Genomic DNA, 22,277 nt, shown 5'->3' on the forward strand with positions numbered 1-22,277 from the left:
TATAATGTCAAAAGTATCTTTCATGTCAAATGAAAAAAAAAATATTTATAGGCTTTTTAAGTTATAAGCTTAGAATAATTTACTGATCAAATGAAAAAATTATCTAAATTAATTTGTACTACAGGTGGCACAGAAGAACTCAAAAGTGGCTTGTAGATGTATTTTCAGATGTTTAATGAGGCTCAGAGGCAGCATGAGTGCAATCAAATTAATAAATGAATGTTGAGATTAATGTTTTAAATATAAAAATGTGAATATAGAAACATTAAATGATTTAAATAACTGAAAAGATGTACTATAACAATGAAACTAAAACTGCCATTAGGTTCAAACGGCTGATTCATTCAGGAATGAAGCAAGTGACCGTCTTTATGTATGGGTAATTTAATCATTGACTCACAAGATTCATTTAAAAATGGATGTTCATTCATAAATGAAACAATGCTGTGTTGGAATGGAGATGCAAGGTGGCTTAGGCTACGTCCATAGGAAGCCAGAGCTTTCCCTGTACGATCCTTTTTTTTCTCGTTTAAAGAAAGATCTGCATCTACGTGAAACCACAAAACTGACACAAAATGATGTAGTATACATGCCAGACCAGTATGTGGCACTGTACATTTTTCCAGTGAGAAAATTTGCCCACAAATTCTCCCACAGAGATACACTAAAAACGGAGAATAAGACTTTGGACTGTATAAACCTTGTGCGCGGTATACAAAAAAACATAGAAAAATACTTTATTATTCTGTGTGAATGTTGATAAATAAGACAATCGTTCAGTGTTTGTTCGTGTTTTCATTTCTGTTAGGCTACATGACGTTGTGTCTGACTAGGGGCGAGACGTGGGCGGATGACGTCATTGTTTCAGAAAATATACGGATTCACTGTCCACACGAAAACGCAAGGTCAGCGTTTTCAGATTTCTCCATTCTGGGACCCGGTTTAAAAAAAATATCGGTTTCACTCTCCCTAAATGCTGGATCCATTTGGACGAAATGCCTACAATGCCTCCGATACAAAATTAAGGCTATGTGTATACAGCAAAACCCATCTTATTGTGGAAGGGGTCTTTGCTGTGACTTTGTTTGAAATTATTTTCAATGACAAAATAGAGCAAAATTAGGCAATAGTGTTACATTCAAACAATGTAAGTCACTTAATAGCCTCTTGTTTATTGAATTGTTGTATTAAATTAGTATCACATTTACAAACTCCCTTATCATTAAAAGCTGTCACTCTAACTAAAGTTCCACGATAATCAATAAAGCTCCGTACACTGCACAATCAGTATTATGTGTAAAAGCATATATGTAATAAACGTTCAGAATTCCAATCAGACAGTTTCACTTACGGATTATGAAAACATAGGAAGATATGTTGAGATGTGATCGAGACTAAATACGAATGGAAAGCATACCTTTAAAAAACATTTGACATTTCCCAGAAATCTACTTCCACTTCCACCATCAGTACGTCAAATTTCCATGACATTATATCTTATTCATCCTGCTAAATTTTCTTTAGCTGGAGTACATCAGTATAGATCTGTTTCATCACCAGTTAAAGATTAATCTAGCACATGAATCCTGAAAAAAGCACTAAAAGGATTCATGCTAGTAAAAGATTGAACAAAAAGAAACTCTCCGGTCAGAAACAAATACAATGTGACATACAGGTCCAAGCTGCACAGTTCCAGTAGTATTAAAAGTATATTTTATTTAACAGTCCTTGCATTTCCTCACCCTGCATTTCCCTGTCCACAATTCAAGAAAGAAAAAATAAAGAGTTCTTTAAAGAAATGTTTCAGTATATATTAAAGTTCATAACAATAGAATATCATTAGTAGTCATCCATCAATGTCAATAAGCTTAAATCTCTCCTCTACAACATGATTTTCGAAAGAGTGCAGTTACAGCCTAAAAGGTTGCAAACTGATACAATCCTGCACTTAACCAGGCCTGACTAAAGCAATGAACCTCTCTGAAAAATTCATAAGATCCATTTCACAAAAAACCAAGCCAAGCAAAAGGATGTATCAAACTAGAAAAGGAGAAAAGAATGCAGCAAGCTGATATGTAGAGACAGAGAGGGAGAGAGAGAGAGACAGGAGACGGTGGTGGTGAGAAAAATGACAAAAGATTTATTCTCAGTAATAATAAAAAATTAATGTTGAGGCATTCAAGTAAAGTTCCTTTTGATGTTTTGATTTAATGAATGATTTGAGGCTCAGATGTAGGTTTGCTGAAGCCTGTGCTAATGTCTGTTCGGGGTCTGTGTAGTCATGTGTCACTCTGCAGCACCATCAAACCACTGCACTGCTTCTCAACAGATCAGGCAGTCTGCAGTGAGCTGGTAAGTACTTACAAAGTCCCTAAGGTCCAGCACGCACACGCGCTCACACGGCCTCCTACACATTCTGACACTAGACCCACAAATACACCAAATCGTTTGCTCGCTAACTCAGACGTGGTGATATGTTCCTACACTGTTTAAAAGCACTAGAGATAAAAAGCTGTCTCATGTAGTGGTGTATGTGGGAACAGCTGTGATGTTTTTCTGCTGTTCTGTGAATGTGGTTGGTATTGACTCTCTGATGGGATGTGAAGTGTGAAAGTAACAAAAGAGCAAGCTCTGAGAGAAAAAAACTAAACAAACAATCATACATTTGGGTACCGGTCACTTGATATAAAAATGTATTATCTCCCTTTTGTCAAACATGATCTTTGGTAAATAAATCTCACTTGGTCTGATCGCATTAAATAATAATGGCCCACAGCCAACAGAAAAGGGAAAATTATACACAGTATAGACAAGAGCCAATGCCATGTTACAAAAAAGTAATACATTCCATTGAATTGAAGTGTCCATGTTACTAAGTTCAACGGTTATAAAGAGCAATCATTATTTCTGACTCTACCTTTATACAACTGTGAAAATATGCAGCTGCTACACATATCACTGTAAAGTTAATTTGTCCCACAGTAAATATTTCAAAGAGATAAATGAATCTTTAGTTTGCAAAATATAGACTCCTTTTAATTATTTTCAATGTAAAAGGCAATCTGCAAGAAAGCATTACAAAAACAAAGATCTGGGTTGCAGGGGTAGATGAGACTGGCCCCTGCTCATTTTCCCGCTGGTGTATGCTAAATCATTAATGATCACAACCGGTACCTGATCTGCTCAAATCAACTGAGTTTTTCCAACCTGCTTTCCACACAGTCCAGCTATTATGTGTTTGCACAACAACAGCATGAAGAGGCAGGTGTGGCTACTGACCTCCAAATCACATTTACTTGATTTATTACTTCACTTTGTTATATGAAACCTCAAAGTAGAAAAATAAAAAGGTAATTGTGAGGCATAGTTTAAAAGTAGAAATAATTTTACAGTGCTAGAGAGAAGTCACACTGAAATATAGTTACAATTGTGAGGTGTAAAGCTGATTTTATGAGAAATAAATTTGTGATTGTGAGGTATAAAATAATGGTGACAAAATTAGTTAGTGAGATATAAAGTAACTTTTATGAAGTTCAAACGGCAAATTTATAGTTATAATAAGTCACAATCAAAGTTGTCAGGGAAACACCAGTCTCATCAGGTCCCGGCAGCCCCAAAGCCCGCTAACACTCGAGGACTTTGTTCATGCTGTCAGTGCTGTACTTGCACCGGTCACAACTGCTGCATCTGCCTCTGCCAGTCGCATGGCCCTGCCTGCTGTATTCTGTATGGATTGTGGTGGCTTTCTGTTACAGTGCTCACTATTTTTTGACATGCAGCCTACAGCATTTCCCACAGAATGATCCAAGATCACCTTCATGATCACCCTATTTACAAGACGTGCCCTACAGTAGGCGGAGTCCCTTTGGAATGCCAACAAGCCATGTTACAAAAACCATTGATGCCCACGTATCATTTCAAGGAAGTCTTTGGCCAAGCCATGTCAGAGCTGTCTGTCCAAGACCGTTGTTCAGGCTTCGTCAGGGAGGAGGCTTGGTATGGGATTATTCTGTTTAATTTCACACTCTTGTGGCCTTAAGTGGCTGGAATAAGATCGCTCTACTCACCACTTTCCAGCAGGTGCTGAATCCAAACATTCGACGGCAGATGGCAATCTATGATGACACCATGGGGCTTGAGAGTTTCATCTTAAAGGCCATTCACATCTCCCATCACCTCCATGCCTTCTCAGGAGTTCATCCACTGTAACTGCCCTCAGTCACATCATCCACTCTAGCACCAGAACCCAAGCATCACAATTCATGCCATCTAACCTGTAGAGCATGACAGAAGTATCAATTTCTGTGTCTCTCTATATTGTAGGGTCACCAGTCACCTTCTCAACACCTGACCCATTCGTCCACCTCGCCCAGCGGTGAGTACCATCCAGTTGAACCCTCAATTTTTTTTTTTATCTAGTATGACCATACAATTAATTTCTCCTCATACTTCCATTTCAGCGCAAGCCCTCATCAACTGCGGCTCCTCTGGGATCCATGTTGGGATTGGATGTCTCCCAGTTCATCAAGGGTTGCTTAAGTCTGCGCCATTTCAAAGACACCCCATCATCTTTCTCATGGGAAACTGGTCCCCTTACCTCTATCTCACCGACCCTGGTCCCACATCAGAGTAAACTATCACAAACTTGCCAAGGTCTGACTCCCACACCTGTGTCCTGGCTGTGGTTGACTGGTTCTTGAAGGCCTGCAAACCGATCCTACTCCCCGGGCTACTGACTTCCATGCAAACCGCAGAACACATATTCCGAAACTTTGGCATCCCAGAGGACATTGTGCCCAATCATGGACCACAGTTCATCTCAAGGGTCTCGAGCCTTCTTCTGCCTTCTCCATTAGTCTCATCTCTGGATATCACCCACAATCCAACAGCCAGACTAAACGGAAGATTCAAGACATTGGGGGGTACCTTCACAGTTACTGCCACCTGAACCATCAAGGCTAAAGTCACTTCCTCCCCTGGGCCGACTACACACAGCACTCACTCCGTCAGCAATCCACCGGTCTCACTCCCTTCCAATGTGTACTTGGCTGCCATCCTCCCTTGTTTCCCTGGGATGAAATAACCTCAGAAGTCCTAGCCATTGACTTCTGGTTCAGGAAGAGTAAGAGGGTAAGATATTAGACCCAAGCTAATGCCCGTTGCCTACTTGCATTGCCCTACCAACCAGGTGACAGGGAATGGATGTTGCCGCGGGACATTCATCTCCAGCTGCCCTGACATAAGCTGAGTCCCTGCTTCATTAGACCCTTTACCATCAGGAGGCAGATCAATAATGTCACTTACCAGCTGGACCTACCACCTACCTAACACATCACACCTAACTTTCACGTATTCCTTCTGAAACCTTTCACTAACCTGGTCACTTCTTCTTCCCCAGGACCTGATGAGCCCGACGTGCCTTTTCCTCCTAAAATCGCGGACGAGGATTCCATCTACCATGTCCTGGAATCTCAGCATCGGGGTGGCCGCCTCAAATACCTGGTGGACTGGGAGGGATTTTGTCCAGACGAACAATCCTGAGTACCTCGAGACGATATACAGGTGCATAACAATAAGTTAGAATGTTGTGGAAAAGTTCATTTATTTCAGTTATTCAACTCAAATTTTGAAACTCGTGTATTTATCGGTTAACCCGCACCTGGACGTGGCCAGACTGAACTCTCTTTCAGTTTGAGTCCCATAATGGGGGGGTCTGGTTAACAGGTTAAATAAATCAATGCACACAGACTGAAGTAGTTTAAGTCTTTTGTTCTTTTAATTGTGATGATTTTGGCTCACATGTAAAATATCCCACAATTAACTTCCAACAAATTAGAATACTTCATAACACGGAGAATTTTTTTTTTTTTTTAGTGTATTGTTGGCCTTCTGGAAATATGTTAATTTACTGTACATGTACGCAATACTTGGCAAGGTCTCCTTTACTTTAATTACTTCCTCAATTTGGCGTGGCATGGAGGAGATCAGTTTGTGGCACTGCTGAGGTGGTATGGAAGCCCAGGTTTCTTTGACAGTGGCCTTCAGCTCATCTGCATTTTTTGGTCTCTTGTTTCTTATTTTCCTCTTGACAATACCCCATAGATTCTCCATGGGGTTCAGGTCTGGTGAGTTTGCTGGCCAGTCAAGCACACCAACCCCATGGTAATTTAATCAACTTTTAATGCTTTTGGTAGTGTGGGCAGGTGCCAAATCCTGCTGGAAAATGAAATCAGCATCTTAAAAAGCTGGTCAGCAGAAAGAAGCATGAAGTGCCCTGAAATGTCTTGGTAAATGGGTTCAGTGACTTTGGTTGTCAAAAATCACAATGGACCAACACCAGCAGATGACATTTCACCCCAAATCACAGACTGTGGAAACTTAACACTGGACTTCCAACTTCCCTTCCTCGATGACCTTGGTTTTCAAATGAAATACAAAACTTGCTCTCATCTGAAAAGAGGACTTTGGACCACTGGGCAACAGTCCAGTTCTTCTTCTCCTTAGCCCAGGTAAGACGCCTCTGATGTTGTCTGTGGTTCAGGAGGGGCTTAACAAGAAAAATACGACAACTGTAGTCAAATACCTTGACACGTCTGTGTGTGTTGGCTCTTGATGCCTTGACCCCAGTCTCGGTCCATTCCTTGTGAAGTTCACTCAAATTCTTGAATCGATTTTGCTTGACAATCCTCATAAGGCTGCGGTTCTCTTGGTTGGTTGTGCATCTTTTTCTTCCACACTTTTTCCTACCACTCACCTTTCTGTTAATATGCTTGGATACAGCACTTTGTGAACAGCCAGCTTCATTGGCAATTAATGTTTGTGGCTTACTATCCTTGTGATGGGTGTCAATGATTGTCTTCTGGACGACTGTTAGATCTTCCCCATGATTGTGTAGCCTAGTGAACCAAACTGAGAGACCATTTTGAAGGCTCAGGAAACCTTTGCAGGTGTTTTGAATTGATTAGCTAATTGGCATATCACCATATTGTAATTTGTTGAGACAGTGAATTGGTGGGTTTTTGTTAAATGTGAGCCAAAATCATCACAATTAAAAGAACCAAAGAATTTAACTACTTCAGTCTATGTGCATTTCATTTATTTAATACAAGAGTTTCACAATTTGAGTTGAATTACTGAAATAAATGAACTTTTCCACAACATTGTAATTAACTGAGATGCACCTGTACTTGACACCTCTCTGCTGTCTGACTTTCATCAGCTTCATCCAGAGAAACCTGCCCCCAGAAGCACACAGAAGCGGCAGCGAATGTCATGGGTACTGTCAGGGAAACACGTCTTGTCAGATCCCAGCTCTCAGTCTGCACAATCACAATCACCTAAATACTAATTCCCCGCACCTGTCACTAAGCAATCAAGACCAGTATAAAGCCGCCTTCACTCCTCACCAACCTTTGTCTGATATTGAAGTCAATTCAAGAGAGTCACCTGATTAGCCGTTTGCTCTGGATCATCTTTGTCTTCTGTGGAACCCTCGCTGTCCTACCTGCAAAATAAGAAAGATCTATGAATCCCCTTAGTTGATTCATCTCACCAGCTAATGTGCTACTCAGCTGCTGATTCTCCACTCCTCTACTTCCTTGAGTTTAATCAATTAATACCTCTTCATTTACCATTCACTCACCTTGTGGTCTCCTCCTGTTCTGTGACAAAAGCAGAATTTATGAGAAAGTCACAGTTACTACAAATAAAGTTTCAATTGTGACATGTAAAACAACAATTGCAAGATATGAACTCGGAATGGCAATATACGATCATGCTGCAAAATGTATTATTACAATATTGATATTGTGAGATAGGAAAGTTAGATATAAGTTGCAATTGTGAGACATAAAATAACAAATGGCAAGAAATAAAGTCACAATTCCAATAAATAGAAAATACAATAATATACAATAATATACTGTATATACAACAATATACATATAAATCATATATAATAATTACTTATACACACAAAAAAATAACATAATAGTATAATAAGATATGAAGTAGCAATACTGTATTTTTTTTTGTAAGCAGACTTTCATAAAAACATTTTCTGTCTGTTGGGGTCAGACATTTGGGCCCAACATTTTGACAAACGACCAAAATCATATAGCTTGGAAATTTAAAAAAAAAAAAAAAAAGCATTTGTCACCTAGATTTACACAGCATAAGTTATACTGATTTAACTTTTAAAAATAAATAAATAAATAAAATGAAGATCTATTGACCTAAATGTCAGGAAAACAATGTGCTCCAGAGACATTTTTAGCGTTAGGAATACAGATTAAAACACTTGTACATGTACTCATGGATAAAAGGAGAGAGGGAGGGAAAAAAAAAAAACGCCTAAAAGCTTCCATCACTTCAATAAAATCATGGGAACCAGTACACAGTGTGTCAGCATCTCTAAACACCAGAGAATGAGCAGACTGACAAAATTGCTTTGACAGCCCGTTCACATGTAACATCCCAAACTCTTCTGCCATTGGGGGTTGCCTACAGAGATAAAGGTTCAGGGTACCCAAGCACACAAGTGGACTCAGCCGTGATGGTGAACGTGGTATTGATCAAAGGCAGACGGGGTGTCTCTCCTTTAGAAAAGGGTCCAGTGCTATCCTTGTCAATTAAGGTTCCCACACTGTACATATTGATTTGGAACAACTCAACACAGGTAACTGCCATCAAAATGCCGATTTACAAAAGGGCAAGCAGGCATCAGCAATAGAAGCACCTGTATGGTTGTATGGATCTGTTGTGCTCTCCTCCCCATGGTCCTAGTCACTCTGATAACACTCAGACCAATAAAAATTTACAGACGCTGATGCATTCTGGAAGACTGAGTGCATAAATACATTTGCTGCATATTTTCATTTGAACTTAAATTTGTTAAGTTAACAACGATGCAGTAAATCAAGGCCTAGCTGATTTCACCTGACTCCGACACCTCCTCTTTCTATATTAAAAGTTCATGCAGGGGTCAGAGGTATAGCTATAGCTTGAGTAGTTTCCATGAATCACAATATTTATTATTCAGTTTTTAATCCTTCCTGCAGTTATTAAATCATGGGGAAGGGAAAATCTGAGCCATGTCCATATAAAGTGCACTGTTCCAAATCAAACACAGAAGTCCATCTGCAGGCAAGGCAGTGAAAGCTAAAGCATCGACTCTAGGGAGCGACCCCTAAACAGCACAGTTTTTCTTGACAAGCTCGCTGGGGTTTAGGGAGGGATACTGGCAGACAGCATCAGCTCTAGACATGGCCTCTAGGGGCCTTAGGGGCCACTCTATTGCCAAGAAATAGGCAAGAAAGGGATGGAGTAAAAAGTCCTGTTAGCATGCCATTTGAAAAAAAGAAAGAAAAAAACACAAGAAAGAAAACAACATAGTATGTCTCACAGTATGTATGTCTGCGATCAGGATATTAAACTGAAATATACTTATTTTACAATCATTAAATTTAGTTTTCCATAATCAAAAGTTTACAATTAAAACTAAATATATATTGTAATTGTAATGCCTCATTTCCCTTTTCTAAATTCCACTGAAAAGTCAAAGCCTGAAAAGCTGATGTGTCCGTCAGGTAATCAAGTTACACTTTTGTTGTCCTGTTGCTGTTCCCTATTAAAAATACATTGAAATATGATAGTAGTGACCTGAGAGAGGTCTATTACACATATACACTCAAAAGAAATGCTGCAAAAAAGTCATGGACAAAGTCATGTGAATTTAGGACATCTTATTCAAAACTATTCCACATAAGAAGTTAAAAGTATCACCAGAAACAGTATTCAATCGTCGTCATACTTCTGCCAAGGCCACAGTATACACAACACATACTATATAATTATATACCTATCAGACTAAATCCAAAGCCAAGCTATCACAGATGTTTATTCTCCAAAATATTGTCAAAGTAAGAATTTGCTTTATGTGGTAGCATAAATTAAGCAGTTTTTCCAAACATTTTTTAATAAAACTGAATCAACATGGCGAAATGTGGTTACAACAACAAAAATCGGAATATAGAGAAAGGAAAAAAACAGGAATATAACAGGACTTAAATCATTGCTTTCTAATTTTCTTTTTGCAACACCTTGTAAACATATAATTAGCCCAATAGGACATGGGCCGACCATGCAGAAACAACAAACCTGTTTGTCTGTCACCATACAGTGAGAGACCTTTTTTTTAGCTTGACTTATTGCACACAGTCTGTTCACTGTCAAAACACTAAATCAGCAGTCTTCAATTAGCCACGGGCAAATCTGAAGCTAACATGCAACCAGCCTGTCCTTTCCTGTTATATTTACATTGTGCCTTTTGTTAAAGCCTTTCACCACACTGTAATAGACAGAGCAAACTTCGCAGCTGCTGCTTAAATCCTATTGCTCAAACCTGGTTTGTCTCCATACACCTGAAATCAGGGTCTACAATAGTTATCCATGTAGGAAGTCAAAGACATGGCTCATATCAAATTACATGTCCAATACTGGAGCAATACTGGACTTAATAGGGATTTTACTAAGGGACAGTACACACATGCTTGCCAAAGATTACTAAGCAATTTCTGGTGTGCTTTCAGTATTTCCATGGCATGACATGTTTAAATAAAGTCAGGACTCATTTGAGAGGGTTATTGTGAGTCAGTGTGGTCTTATGTATGATCCTACCGATTAGTCACATCTAGTGACAGCATAGTGTTTAATTAATTATACTTAGACTGTGCCTCTTAAAGTTAGCTGAACAAACAGAATTTGACTGAGTAAATATTCATTGACTGTAAATTACAATCAGAATACCCATGACTGTTTTCCAGGGCATTCGAGAGAGTTCTATCTGGTCCCATTTATTTCAGATTGCTTTGTCTTAATCCTATTAGCAGACACTCAGCTGCAATGCTTCCTAAGAGGTTTATAAGGGTCCCCTGTCAGATTGCTAGATTCTTTTCAAACACCCTGACCTGTGTTACTGTATAAACCTAGCTGCTCTAGCCTAGCTAATCTTCTGTGCTGAAATTTCAAAAGCGCAAATGTCATTCAGATCCCGAACAGAAAAGTATTGGTTATAACCCGGATCTTGAATTGTCAGTTGTATGGCTAGGTTCTTTTTTTGAAGACCTGCTCTGAAAATGGCAGCAAATCAACTAGTGGACGTGGTTAAAAGATGGGCAAGAAAACTGAAAATTAAGTGTCGTACTTGGTTGCAATTTGTGTGTGTGTGAGAATTTGTATTTACTCAAGTTAAGCATACATATATATGTGTCATTTAAGCATATGATAATGAATGTAACAGGCATAAACAAGGTAAAATGCTGTGAATGGTTTGTACATTGTACAAGATTTACAATATGTTAATTTTGTATTTATTATCATTATTATTATTTGTGAATAAAACATTTGACAATGTTTCTGTCCATATTTTTTTAGAGAACAACTAAAGAAGTTAAACCAGAGGACCATGAGCTCTTTCTTAATGCTGGTCACACATGCATTGCCAAAGGTGATTACAGTCAACTCCTGGACTTCATAAAAGAGGAGGCAGGTAAATCTGGAATCATTGACATATGCTTATATAAGAAGAGTTCAGATGCAAAAGCCTCTAAGTGCCATCTGAAAGTTTCATCTAAAATTAGGATTTTTATCAGGCTCCAATATTTATGTTCAGTTAATTCACTTTTTTGTTTTTTGTTTACGTTTTAAGGACATTTTATGAAGCCATATGACATATGTAAACATAACATACATACATGTACATATGAGAATTTAATACAGTTTTTCTCAAGAAAAAGCTAAAAACATGAACTCATCTGATAACAGCACACATTTCCACTGTCTATTTGACTATCTGAGAAGAGCTCTGGTCCAGAGAACTCGACGGGATCACTGCATTGATGTATAGCTTTCTTCTAGAGTAACAGATATACAAGTTGCATTTTTTGATTCAGCGGCAGACTGTGGTAAATGACAGCAGCTTTCTGAAGTACTTCTGATCAAATGTAGCTATATTTAACACTGCAGCATGATGGTTTCTTATGCAATGACATCTAAGGGCTCAAAAGGTCATGCACATTTACCTGAGGTTCCCTGCTTTGCCCTACATGCACTGAGATTTCTCTGGATTCCCTGAATCTTTTACAATATTACGTATGGTAGTTGGTGAAAGACCTAAATTCTTTGCTATTTTGCTTTGATAAATGTGATTTTTGATCTGTTTGACACTTACCTCAGAAAATTCGGCACAGAGTGGTTTTGCTGGCAAAGACTGAAATGCTCACTTTATACACAAACTGTCACAGTGATGCAGGAAGGAAGGTGAAGACAGGAGGTGCAGTTCAAACTCACCTAGTTTAATGAACAAACTTTGAACACGGCACAATGGTGAAGGAAAACAAAACATAACACCAGGGGCATCATGCATTCATAATTTTTGAGGGGGCACATGGCGGGGTATTAGTTACGGTTGTCATGTGACAGCAGCTATGGTAACACTGTATAACTGATATAGGCTATGCTTATGTTTTATTTACTTATTTTGTCCTTGTCTCGATTCTCAAACATGTGTAAGTAAACGCGTTTTGCACCTTTATAGATTGTTATTTGATCAATAAATGGTGATGGGCAAAATAGTGTACTTTACATTTCTGATGAGAGAATTAGCTAAATAATTCAGTCAGCGAGCAAGTGAACAAAACACTGCGTTTCAGTGACTCTTTTGCACGTCTCTGATTGGCCATTGCATTCATAAGTGCAACACAATTGTTTCTGATTGGTTATCATGAAGCGTTGTACGAATGCGTCTGTCTCTGGCTCAGCACCAGCCAGCGAACACATATTTTAATCTAGCAGCTGATGCTATTCCTTGAATGATCTAATCACACCGCTGTGATTGTATCGAATATATAAAAAATATTATTTGGCTATTTTTTTTGTCATTTGGAAGCTGCATTTTAAATCCACTTGGCTCAGAAATCTGAGGGGGCACTTGCCTCCTCACTTTGAATGGGCATGACGCCTCTGCATAACATAATAGTGATTGGACAACTAAAGACTGAACAGACTGGGGCTTAAATACAGAGAGCAACAAGGATAGTTAACAGGACACACCTGAACCAAATGACTAAATCAAAACGAGAGGGAGAGACTGGGTCATGGGAAGCACATGGGAAGAAAAACACAAATCATGAACACAAGTCTGAGTGGGAGCAAAAGCCCACAGGAGGCTAGACTTGGGATCTCAGGCCCTCCCTGGGCCAGACGAGGAACAACAGCCCTCTATGGGCTGGACGTGGGCACAGGAGCCCTCCAAGGGCTTGATGTGGGAACAGGAAATGAAGAAGGGCTGGATGGGACCAGTGGAGACTCAGGAGAGCTGGATGGGATCAGCGGAGACAATGGAGACTCAGAAGAGCTGGATGGAACCAGTGGAGATGAGACGGGAGACGATGGAGGGTTGGATGCCTGGTTGAGCTCTGTGAATTGATTGGGCTCCCAGTTGAGTACTGTGATGTGAGTGGGCTCCCTGTTGAGCTCTGGAGAGCATTCTGGAGCGGACTCTGGAGAGCTCTCACAAATCTGATCAGTCTTCTCCTCCTCATTCTTTTTTTTTTTGGTTGAGGTTAAGGAGATAGCTGCGGTTATCATAGGGCTTGAGAGTGAATCGGCTGGCAGGGTTGACAGTGGAGTGGCCAGCGTTTCTGAGTCGAGGACTGGAATGGCTCTTGGAACTGGAGATAGCAGAAGGGATGTAAATTTTAGTGCTGACCTGGTTGTTAGAAGTCCATTTTTGAGCATGGGCAAACACGGGAGGAAATGGGTGGTTGGAACCGTTGGTTAGGTATGTGGAGGGTCCCGTGTGGGATGAGCTGGACAGGCACGGTGTGTTTCAACGGGGGCTGGATGAAGATAGTTCACAAATCTTTTACAATTGCTTCAAAATTGGAACCATTTAAATAAAGTATGCGATTGATAAACTCAACCAAGGGAAAAATCACTCATAGGAAGACCACAACGAATCGTTTCCTCATCCTGACCCAACTGAAAAGAAGCACGGAGTGCCAGTTCAAAACGTTAAGAAAGACTGAGGATTTTTCTCCACATACCTCTCTGCGGGCACCACAACTGATCCTCAACCTATTGTACATTATTGGGTCCGGTCATCTGTCACAGTGATGCAGGTAAGAAGGCGAAGACAGGAGGTGCAGTTCAAAGTCACTTTCATTAATGAACAAACACGTGCAGAACGGTGAGGGAAACACAGCATAACATAAAGATGACTGGACTACCAAAGACTGAACAGACTGGGGCTTAAATACATAGACAAACAAGGGTAATTAACGGGACATACCTGAACAAAATGACTAATCAAAATGAGAGGGAGAATTTGGGTCATGGGAAGCACATGTGGAGAAAAAAAACACAACAAAACAGGAACAAAAGTCTGACACAAACATGATCCCCTCGGGAAGGGGAAGTCGTGGCCTAATGGTTAGAGAGTCGGACTGGCAATCGAAAGGTTGTGAGTTTGAGTCTCTGGCTGGCAGGAATTGTGGGTGGGGGGAGTGCATGTACAGTTCTCTCTCCACCTTCAATACCATGACTTAGGTGCCCTAAGTGCAAGGCATCAAACCCCCAACTGCTCCCTGGGCGCTGCAGCAAAAAAATGGCTGCCCACTGCTCTGGGTGTGTGTTCACTGCTCTGTGTGTGTGCACTTCGGATGGGTTAAATGCAGAGCACAAATTCTGAGTATGAGTCACCATACCATTTCAACTGTTTATTTTGGATTGTTTCAAAACAGCTGAACTTGGATATTCTATAACCTTTTCACTTTTATTTTGATTCTGTCCTATACTCAGTTTATATTTACAAAATACATTTAAGCTGGTCAGTGAAAACATTGGAAATCTTTTCATGTACTTTTACAATTAAATAAAAGAAAAATGTCGGAATATATATTAAAACACTTTTAGAACTACACAGCCTCAGCATGATTATGATCACATTTTGTTTAACTAAGAGTAAATCTATTAAACTGTGGTTGTCGAATGCAGCTTTGCCGAGCTACCCTCTGGCCTGAGCAGATATAAACAAAGAGCTATTGGCTATTTTAAAAAAGGGGGCAGGGCTGCACGATATGTCCCTCCCTGTCTTCCTGTTTTAGCTGAAATTACATCACCAGTCTTAACACATAGAATAATGCTGTGTGTTTCAAGGCACTTTAGAGGACCTATAAGGTATATGGTTAACTAATTTGATTTTACAGTGCTTTCCGGTTTTTGAGAGACAGACAGGTGCGACTACATCAAGGCTCATATCCCATCCCAGGCTCATATTTGTGACATCAATCCACTGGGACTGGGAGAATTTGATGGGATGTACCTCTGCTAAACCACCACTTTGTCATTCTGCCTAACTGACTAGCCCTCTTGACCCTTGGGTGTGGGAATGCAGTTTAGTGGAGAACCAGTCAGATTTCTTGCTCCACTGGAAGCCCTCTTAGGAACACTCCATTAAGTGCTGTTGATTTACCAATTTCTTGCACACTCTTCCACACATGTAGCACACTCTAAGGAACATGCCATAGCATGTTTTAAAGCAGAGCTTAAATGGACCAAGTACACAATATATTTTCAAATAACTGATTATCTAAATAGTTATGATGATGATTCTGTATAAGACAGCATGTATTACAGAATGGATTTACTACATACTTTTATAAATATGTTCAGTAAAAATGTCAAATGTACCATTAAATGTAAAAAAAAAAAAGACAATACAATTTTGTTGCAGATATGCAGTTTGAAGGAACTCCATGATATTTCACTTCAGCAAGTGGGGGACATTGATCCAAATGCCATTGCTGACACCACCACTATGCTTATGCCTCTTATTCAGTCAAGTAACTGAACAACTGCTGTAGAAAAGAACCTTAAAACAGGTAAAGCCATAATCCTTATGCATCCTACAAACCAGTTTAAAACAGCGTTTCAACTTAAAAATAAAAGCCAATAATAAAAAGGGCTCCCTCTACTGCCACTGCAAGTAATAACAGAATTTCTGTTTGTTCCCTACCCAGTGCTTTTGAGAATGAGTGAGTCGAAGGCCAATGGACTGGCTTCGGCCCTTGATTCTCTGTAGAAACAGATTTCAAAGCTGCCTGTACCTTACTCACACAAACAGGAACAGGAAGATGTGTTCGGGCTCTGCCGATGCTGCACTGCATTAATGACCTTTGTACAACCCTTTGTGCAGGAAGTCAAGAATCAAGACACAAACTCAGTGGCCACCAAACTAAGAGCTGCTGTTCTAAAGTTTTGTGTTTTAAACCTGTTCTTGCTAATGCAGTCAATGAGGCAGTGACCCAATTGTGTTTAGTCATGTCAAATGTATTTGTATAGTGCTTTTACAAAACATATGTCTTTAATGCCATAGTGCTTTACCACAGAGCAGGTTTTAGGGCTGGGGGATATAATGATATGTGCATTCATCCAGATTTAGATCTAACTATGTTGTATTTATAGTGTTAGTATTAGATTTAACTGCAGTCACGTCTAAACATTCAAAGGCCATTAGGATATATATTGGTTGGTATTGGTCTATTAATAAATTTAAATGTTGGTTATTTTGTTCAAAGCAAAAGTAAGCAATTCTCAAAAAGTATTAATGAAAATATGATCAGTTGTCACTGAAAAACACTTTAAACATATAAATAAAACATATAAATGTTCTGACCCTAATAATAACAATGGGATTTAGACAATGTTACGTTTCGTTCAAGAAACTTCTTCATCTTCGATGAAGGTATGATGGGGTGACTTAAGTCGATTGTCAGAATCTGATCTAAGTTAACATTTTGCAAATTAGCAGTCATTTAAGCGACGATGTTGAGAATGTAACCCTTTTTTGATTATATGCATGTGATCTTAACCAGTATTTTACTTAATTCTTCACATTTTCCTTTCTTTCTGTAATTGCTCAGTTACACGAAGAGTCTAAGGGAACCTCTCCTCCAAGTTCAACTGGACAGAGAGGCAAACATGTCAGAAATTTCACCCTTGTGGAATTTTGTCACAGAAATAATGATATTACTTACTTTGTTACTATTAGGCATAGACACCGTACTTTTAGAAAAAGGATGACCTAATTTCTGAGTGCTTCTGTTCTTCTAATACTAGGCAATACTAGCATGGATCCAACAATCTCTGCCAAAAATCCTGTTTTACCATCCTCTAAAAGGAAAAGAAGACACAATTTCAGAGAAAGATGTTTTTCATCTGAATGAATCAAGAGTTTGCATGGCTTACTTGCTCTTTGTCCAGTTTATTGTCATAGAACTGTTTCCTGCAGTGTTTAAGTACTTAGACCTCAAAATTCTATTTTTTTCTTCATCTCACTATGTGTTTACCAGACTCAAAGACAGTGTGAACTGTTATGCCCACAGATCTCTTGGGCTTTCAAAAGGGGAGTTGAGAATCTTATTTTGTGCGCAAAAACATACTGATATATTTGGTACCTAAAGAATTTAGAGACTTCAATCATTTTTTTCAATTTGTGGTACACAGTGTCTATATGAATGCAGTTTATCTGATCACTACTCCTTCAATGTACCTGCGCTCTAACAAAAATGCTTAATTTAATATTTCAGCCCTGTTTTCATCCTGCAGTGTAATATGGAATACATCAAACTTCTTTTATGTAGGTGTGTAGACTACACAACTTTTATTATTTAAAAATAAATAAATCTAAATAACCAAATGATGTGCCAAGCTTTTAGTCTGACTTTTCTTTCTGCTTCTTGTCCCCATACAGAAAGGATGAATCATGGATATTGAAAGGACTGTTTGAGTAAACTTCAATCAAAACATTTATTACAGTCATAGAAAGAACAGCAAATTATGTTCATGCTTAAAATTTCAGTAATCAGTAATTTTAATAATTGTTGCATCCTTGGTGAAATCAAATTATTATTATTTTTTTTAACAACAGTGCTAATTTACAAGAGAACTGTTGTTATTTGTTCACAAGACTTAATGATTGACTGTCCTATCCAGCATTTGGTAAGTATGGATGAGACACAACTTGATTTTACAAGTAAATCTGATTTGTTTAAGCCAGTTTTTTTTTTTGTTTGCAGCCATTTGTCCTCTTTTATTTAGGGAGGAAAAAGCCTTGTGGTGTTCCCAGCTCTTTATAGTGAAGCTTGATGGTGAAGCGAAGCAAACATTTTTTTTTAGGTGTGGTATCTAGAAAGTTTAAATATATCTTTAATTAAAATTGCTATCAATTTGTGAATGCAATATTCTGGGTTACATAAATATAAAAAAATAGTAGAGTGTTAAGTGCTTATTCTGCCTTTGTTGAATGCTCTAAGACGCATCATGAAGACATCATGCAGGTGTAGAAAGTATCATCATCAAAAACATCAAGAATCAAGTGGAACGCTGCAGAAAGGTAGTGCACAAAACATTGCTTATCTGTCTGCTTGTCTAAGTGATAGAATTTTGATCAACACTGAATCACTAATAAGAGAAATATTTTTCTCTTTTGCTATTAAAGTCAGCCTATGAAGACAGGTGGTTTGAGGGGACTCCACTCATTTCACTGCTCAGAGAAACTCTCATTCTCCCACAGGGCCATGATACCGACTTGCTACATTGGATGGACAGGTGAAGAAAACCTCTATATTTACAAAGACCTTAAAGGAAAACAATAGCTGTTAAATGCTCAGAACTGCATACTGAAGTGATCTAATCAATTTTTATATCAACAAATCATTGACATGAATCGTAACCCAAGTACAGACTCTACATATGGCAGCTGTCTCTATTTTAAATGTTAGATCTCCTACTAACAAGATACAATCCATCCCTAACCATAATTTATTTATGAGTGTAGTCCAGGTTTACTGCCATGATCCCACAATACATAACAGATGGTGAGCAGTCCAATATTTTGAGGCAGATCCTGTGTCATTACAAAAATGGTACTAAAACCTGAGTGACTGACATACCTCGTCTAAATAATCTGCCCCTGATAAATTACTTAGGCCTTCCTTCATCCTGCCGATATGCAAATGGTAAACCTGTCAGCTTTTACCATAATATGCACCTGTTTTGCATAACTCTCTGTATTAGGCAAAATATATACCTTAGGACTTATTTTCACTATAATAATAATAATAAAGTATTTTTTTTTCATATTCATTTTTCCTTGTTTTAAAGGGAAATTGATACAGGAAAGAACATTTTATGTAAGATTTTTACAGCATTTTGTCGAAACACAACTATATATTACACTTATATTTTCATCATATTCTATTAATAAGACCCATTCTGTTATTTTCAGACTGGAATATGGACAGCCCTGTGCCACATTGCAGACAGTTACACAAAATTATCACCAAATTTATTTGACATGTCTAAGCATGTCAAAATCATACTATGGTACAGAGCTGAAAAGACTTAGGGAGGGTAATGCATTGTATCCTTTCTCTGTTAAATAGTAATTATTATATAGTGAAGAAAATTTTGACTTGTAGAAACAACAGAACAGAATTTAAGGAGGCCTCTGGGAAGATATCAGTTCAGAGCTTGCTTGTGAAAACGAAGACACTTGGCAACATGCCATGTGAAGAACAGGATAAGGTTTGATTATCAGTTCTACTTCTACTTATCTGAATTCAGTTTTAAAATAGTGAGAGTAAGTCATAAAACAAACTACGCCTTGGGCACATTTGACTTAAAGGAAAGCCTTGTTGTCCATACAGAGGAAATCATTGTGGACAGTCAAAACTGAAATGGCGACAAATTTCTGCTTTCTGAACTGAATAATGTATTTATTGATTAATTTACTTTCTCTGTAGCATGACACATTTGTAATGATAAAGAGCAATGTGAGAGCTTCAATATCAATATTATCAATATTCTGTATTCTGACTTAAAACTTGGACATTTTTCCTCTGACCATGTTTAAACTTTTGTTTTTTTAATAGTTCATGAACTATTTTGAAAGAGAACAATACAACATGCAACAAGTATGAAAAGCAAGAAAGAGTTTTGACTTACTATGAAACAATACTGACATCTGCTGTTTATAACAAGTATAGTAAGCAATAAGAACATGAATGGAGAGGAACATAGTAAATCTCACTAGAACTGCATCTCTTGAAGCATTTCCCAAACTGGGCTATGATCATTAATGTAAGTACAAGCCAAAGACAAATGATCTCTCAAATTCGCCACATTGGGTTTACTTGTGGCCTGGAATAAAAAGGCCAAGAAAAGTTTTGCTAATAAATTCATTATAAATGCAATTTTCCTGTGCATGCTTGTAAAGTGAGCACTGTCCTTGACATTAAATTAAAATGAACATTAAAAGCCCATAATTAACCTTGATAAATTATGCACTATAAAATGTAAACATTTCTAGAAAATTATAATAATTAATAAAGCGTGTGAATCATTCACACTGAATTTTAGAAAAATATCACTGCTTCCCTTGCCTTCCATCATAATTCCCTTTGGAGTTAAGCCACTTTATCACATACTTGTATTTGTCCAGCTCAGTAGATTACAAGCATTTTGAAATTAAGCGGTCCTCACTGCTGGTGTGGTTCATTAGTTATTTATAATTACATTACTCATTTAAAAAAATTATAATAATAATAATTTGGCCTTATTCTGAGTCTGAGTAGATCTTAGTCTGAGTAGCTCTCCAGATGCCATCCCTAGACCCTTTGGTCAAGTATGTATGTTAGATGGGGGTTCTTACTTTCAAAATGAGGTTGTACATTTGTAGTTTTTAATTCATTATGCACCTCTTTTGCACTGACGATAAAACCTATCACTCCCCTTTCCTGTAAACTGGGGCTTGAAGCAGAAGAAAACAGTTTCCATGGACCTGCACAAAATTCTCAATTCTCTCAATAAATTCTGCATTCAGCTGGAAACTCCTCTGGTGTGACTCCCCAAAAGTGACAAGAAAGCAAACAATGTTTAGCCTTTTACTTCTGTTGTTTGTACGTCGGCTACAAAATGTCTGAAGTTGTTTAAAGTGTTAATTTTGAACATTATAATAAATAAAACATGTAAGAATCAAAAACTTTTGTTGATCACAGAGCTTACTTCCTGCAGCAACCCAAAAATCTATGGAAAAATGTTTGTAATTCAACAATCTGAGCTAGAAAATATCCCAGTTACATTTATATAAGTATAAAATTCATTTCCCTGAATATTTTACTTCCATATTATACATATCAATATTTATAACAATATGTATTTACGCTTAAATGCTTTCCATGTTTGTTAGAACCTAAGAATGAAGGTAAACGTATGTCATGGTTTTGATCTTGTTTGATTCAGCTCTTTAGTTCATTTGCTCTTAAGTCATTATTAGTTAACTGTTAGTTAAAACTTTTCCTTCATCAACTACCTTATAGTCTTCTTTCTGTTTGGTAGTTTGTAAGTTATTGTTTGATGTTACGACTTCTCTGAGCTTTATCCTTGCCTGCGTTTCTATGGATAATAATATTAAAGACTTTGCGTTGTGGATTATCCTCATCTTCTTCACCTTGCTTTAGAAAGACAATAACAGAATAAACAACCCTCAAATTGAGGATCAAAATAGTGGAGTTTTTCTTTCTCCCCTCTCCCGGAATGGAATTCCCAGCTGTTAGGGTTAGGGTTAGGAGGGAATGTAGCTCAGTGTTGGAGCGCATGCTTCGCATGTATGAGGTCCTGGGTCCAATCCCCAGCATCTCCACGCAATGTTTAATGATTTTCATGTGAGATTAAGAAAAAATATGTTGCTTCTTTCCCCTAAATTCTTACATGACTAGATTGATAGTGTTTGTAAAAGAAAGAAGCAGCAAAGTTCTATGTTAAATGGGGATGTAGCTCAGAGGTAGATTGCCTCTTTTGCATGTATTTGCCCAGCATCTCCAAGCACTGTTTGCTGAGTTTAAGCAAAATAATTTTGAATCTTTTCTCTAGTGTTACACTACTGGATTTATAGTGTTTGTTGAACAAAGAAGCAGCAATGCTGCTCAAAAAGTGGGGATGTAGCTCAGTGGTAGAGTGCATGCTTTGCATGTATGAGGTCCTGGGTTCAATCCCCAGCATCTCCAAGCACTGTTTGCTAGTGTTACACTACTGGATTGTTAGTGTTTGTTGAACAAATAAGCAGCAATGCTGCTCAAAAAGTGGGGATGTAGCTCAGTGGTAGAGCGCATGCTTTGCATATATGAGGTCCTGGGTCCAATCCCCAGCATCTCCAA

At 38.2% G+C, this 22,277-nt stretch overlaps 1 long non-coding RNA gene, 2 other non-coding genes and 1 pseudogene across 4 annotated transcripts; 3 read left to right on the plus strand and 1 right to left on the minus strand.

Moving 5' to 3' along the window:
- Positions 1-2,117: 2,117 nt before the first annotated feature.
- Positions 2,118-7,337, minus strand: LOC127960228 (uncharacterized). 2 transcript variants are annotated; one of them, XR_008154350.1, is made up of 4 exons: positions 7,182-7,337; positions 5,377-5,537; positions 4,068-4,274; positions 2,118-3,992 (listed from the first exon to the last, which is right to left on the minus strand). It is a non-coding gene; the product is annotated as an uncharacterized LOC127960228 (long non-coding RNA). The 2 variants fall into 2 exon arrangements; XR_008154349.1 differs by having other exon boundaries at positions 5,377-5,545.
- Positions 7,338-11,135: 3,798 nt separating this feature from the next.
- On the plus strand, positions 11,136-19,798 carry LOC127959050 (glomulin-like; annotated as a pseudogene).
- Positions 19,799-22,055: 2,257 nt separating this feature from the next.
- Positions 22,056-22,127, plus strand: trnaa-ugc (transfer RNA alanine (anticodon UGC)). Its single transcript has one exon. It is a non-coding gene; the product is annotated as a tRNA-Ala (tRNA).
- A 77-nt stretch (positions 22,128-22,204) lies between these two features.
- Positions 22,205-22,276, plus strand: trnaa-ugc (transfer RNA alanine (anticodon UGC)). Its single transcript has one exon. It is a non-coding gene; the product is annotated as a tRNA-Ala (tRNA).
- Position 22,277: the final 1 nt, after the last annotated feature.

The sequence above is a fragment of the Carassius gibelio genome, chromosome B6 (genome assembly GCF_023724105.1).
Source record: "Carassius gibelio isolate Cgi1373 ecotype wild population from Czech Republic chromosome B6, carGib1.2-hapl.c, whole genome shotgun sequence".
NCBI lineage: Eukaryota > Metazoa > Chordata > Actinopteri > Cypriniformes > Cyprinidae > Carassius > Carassius gibelio.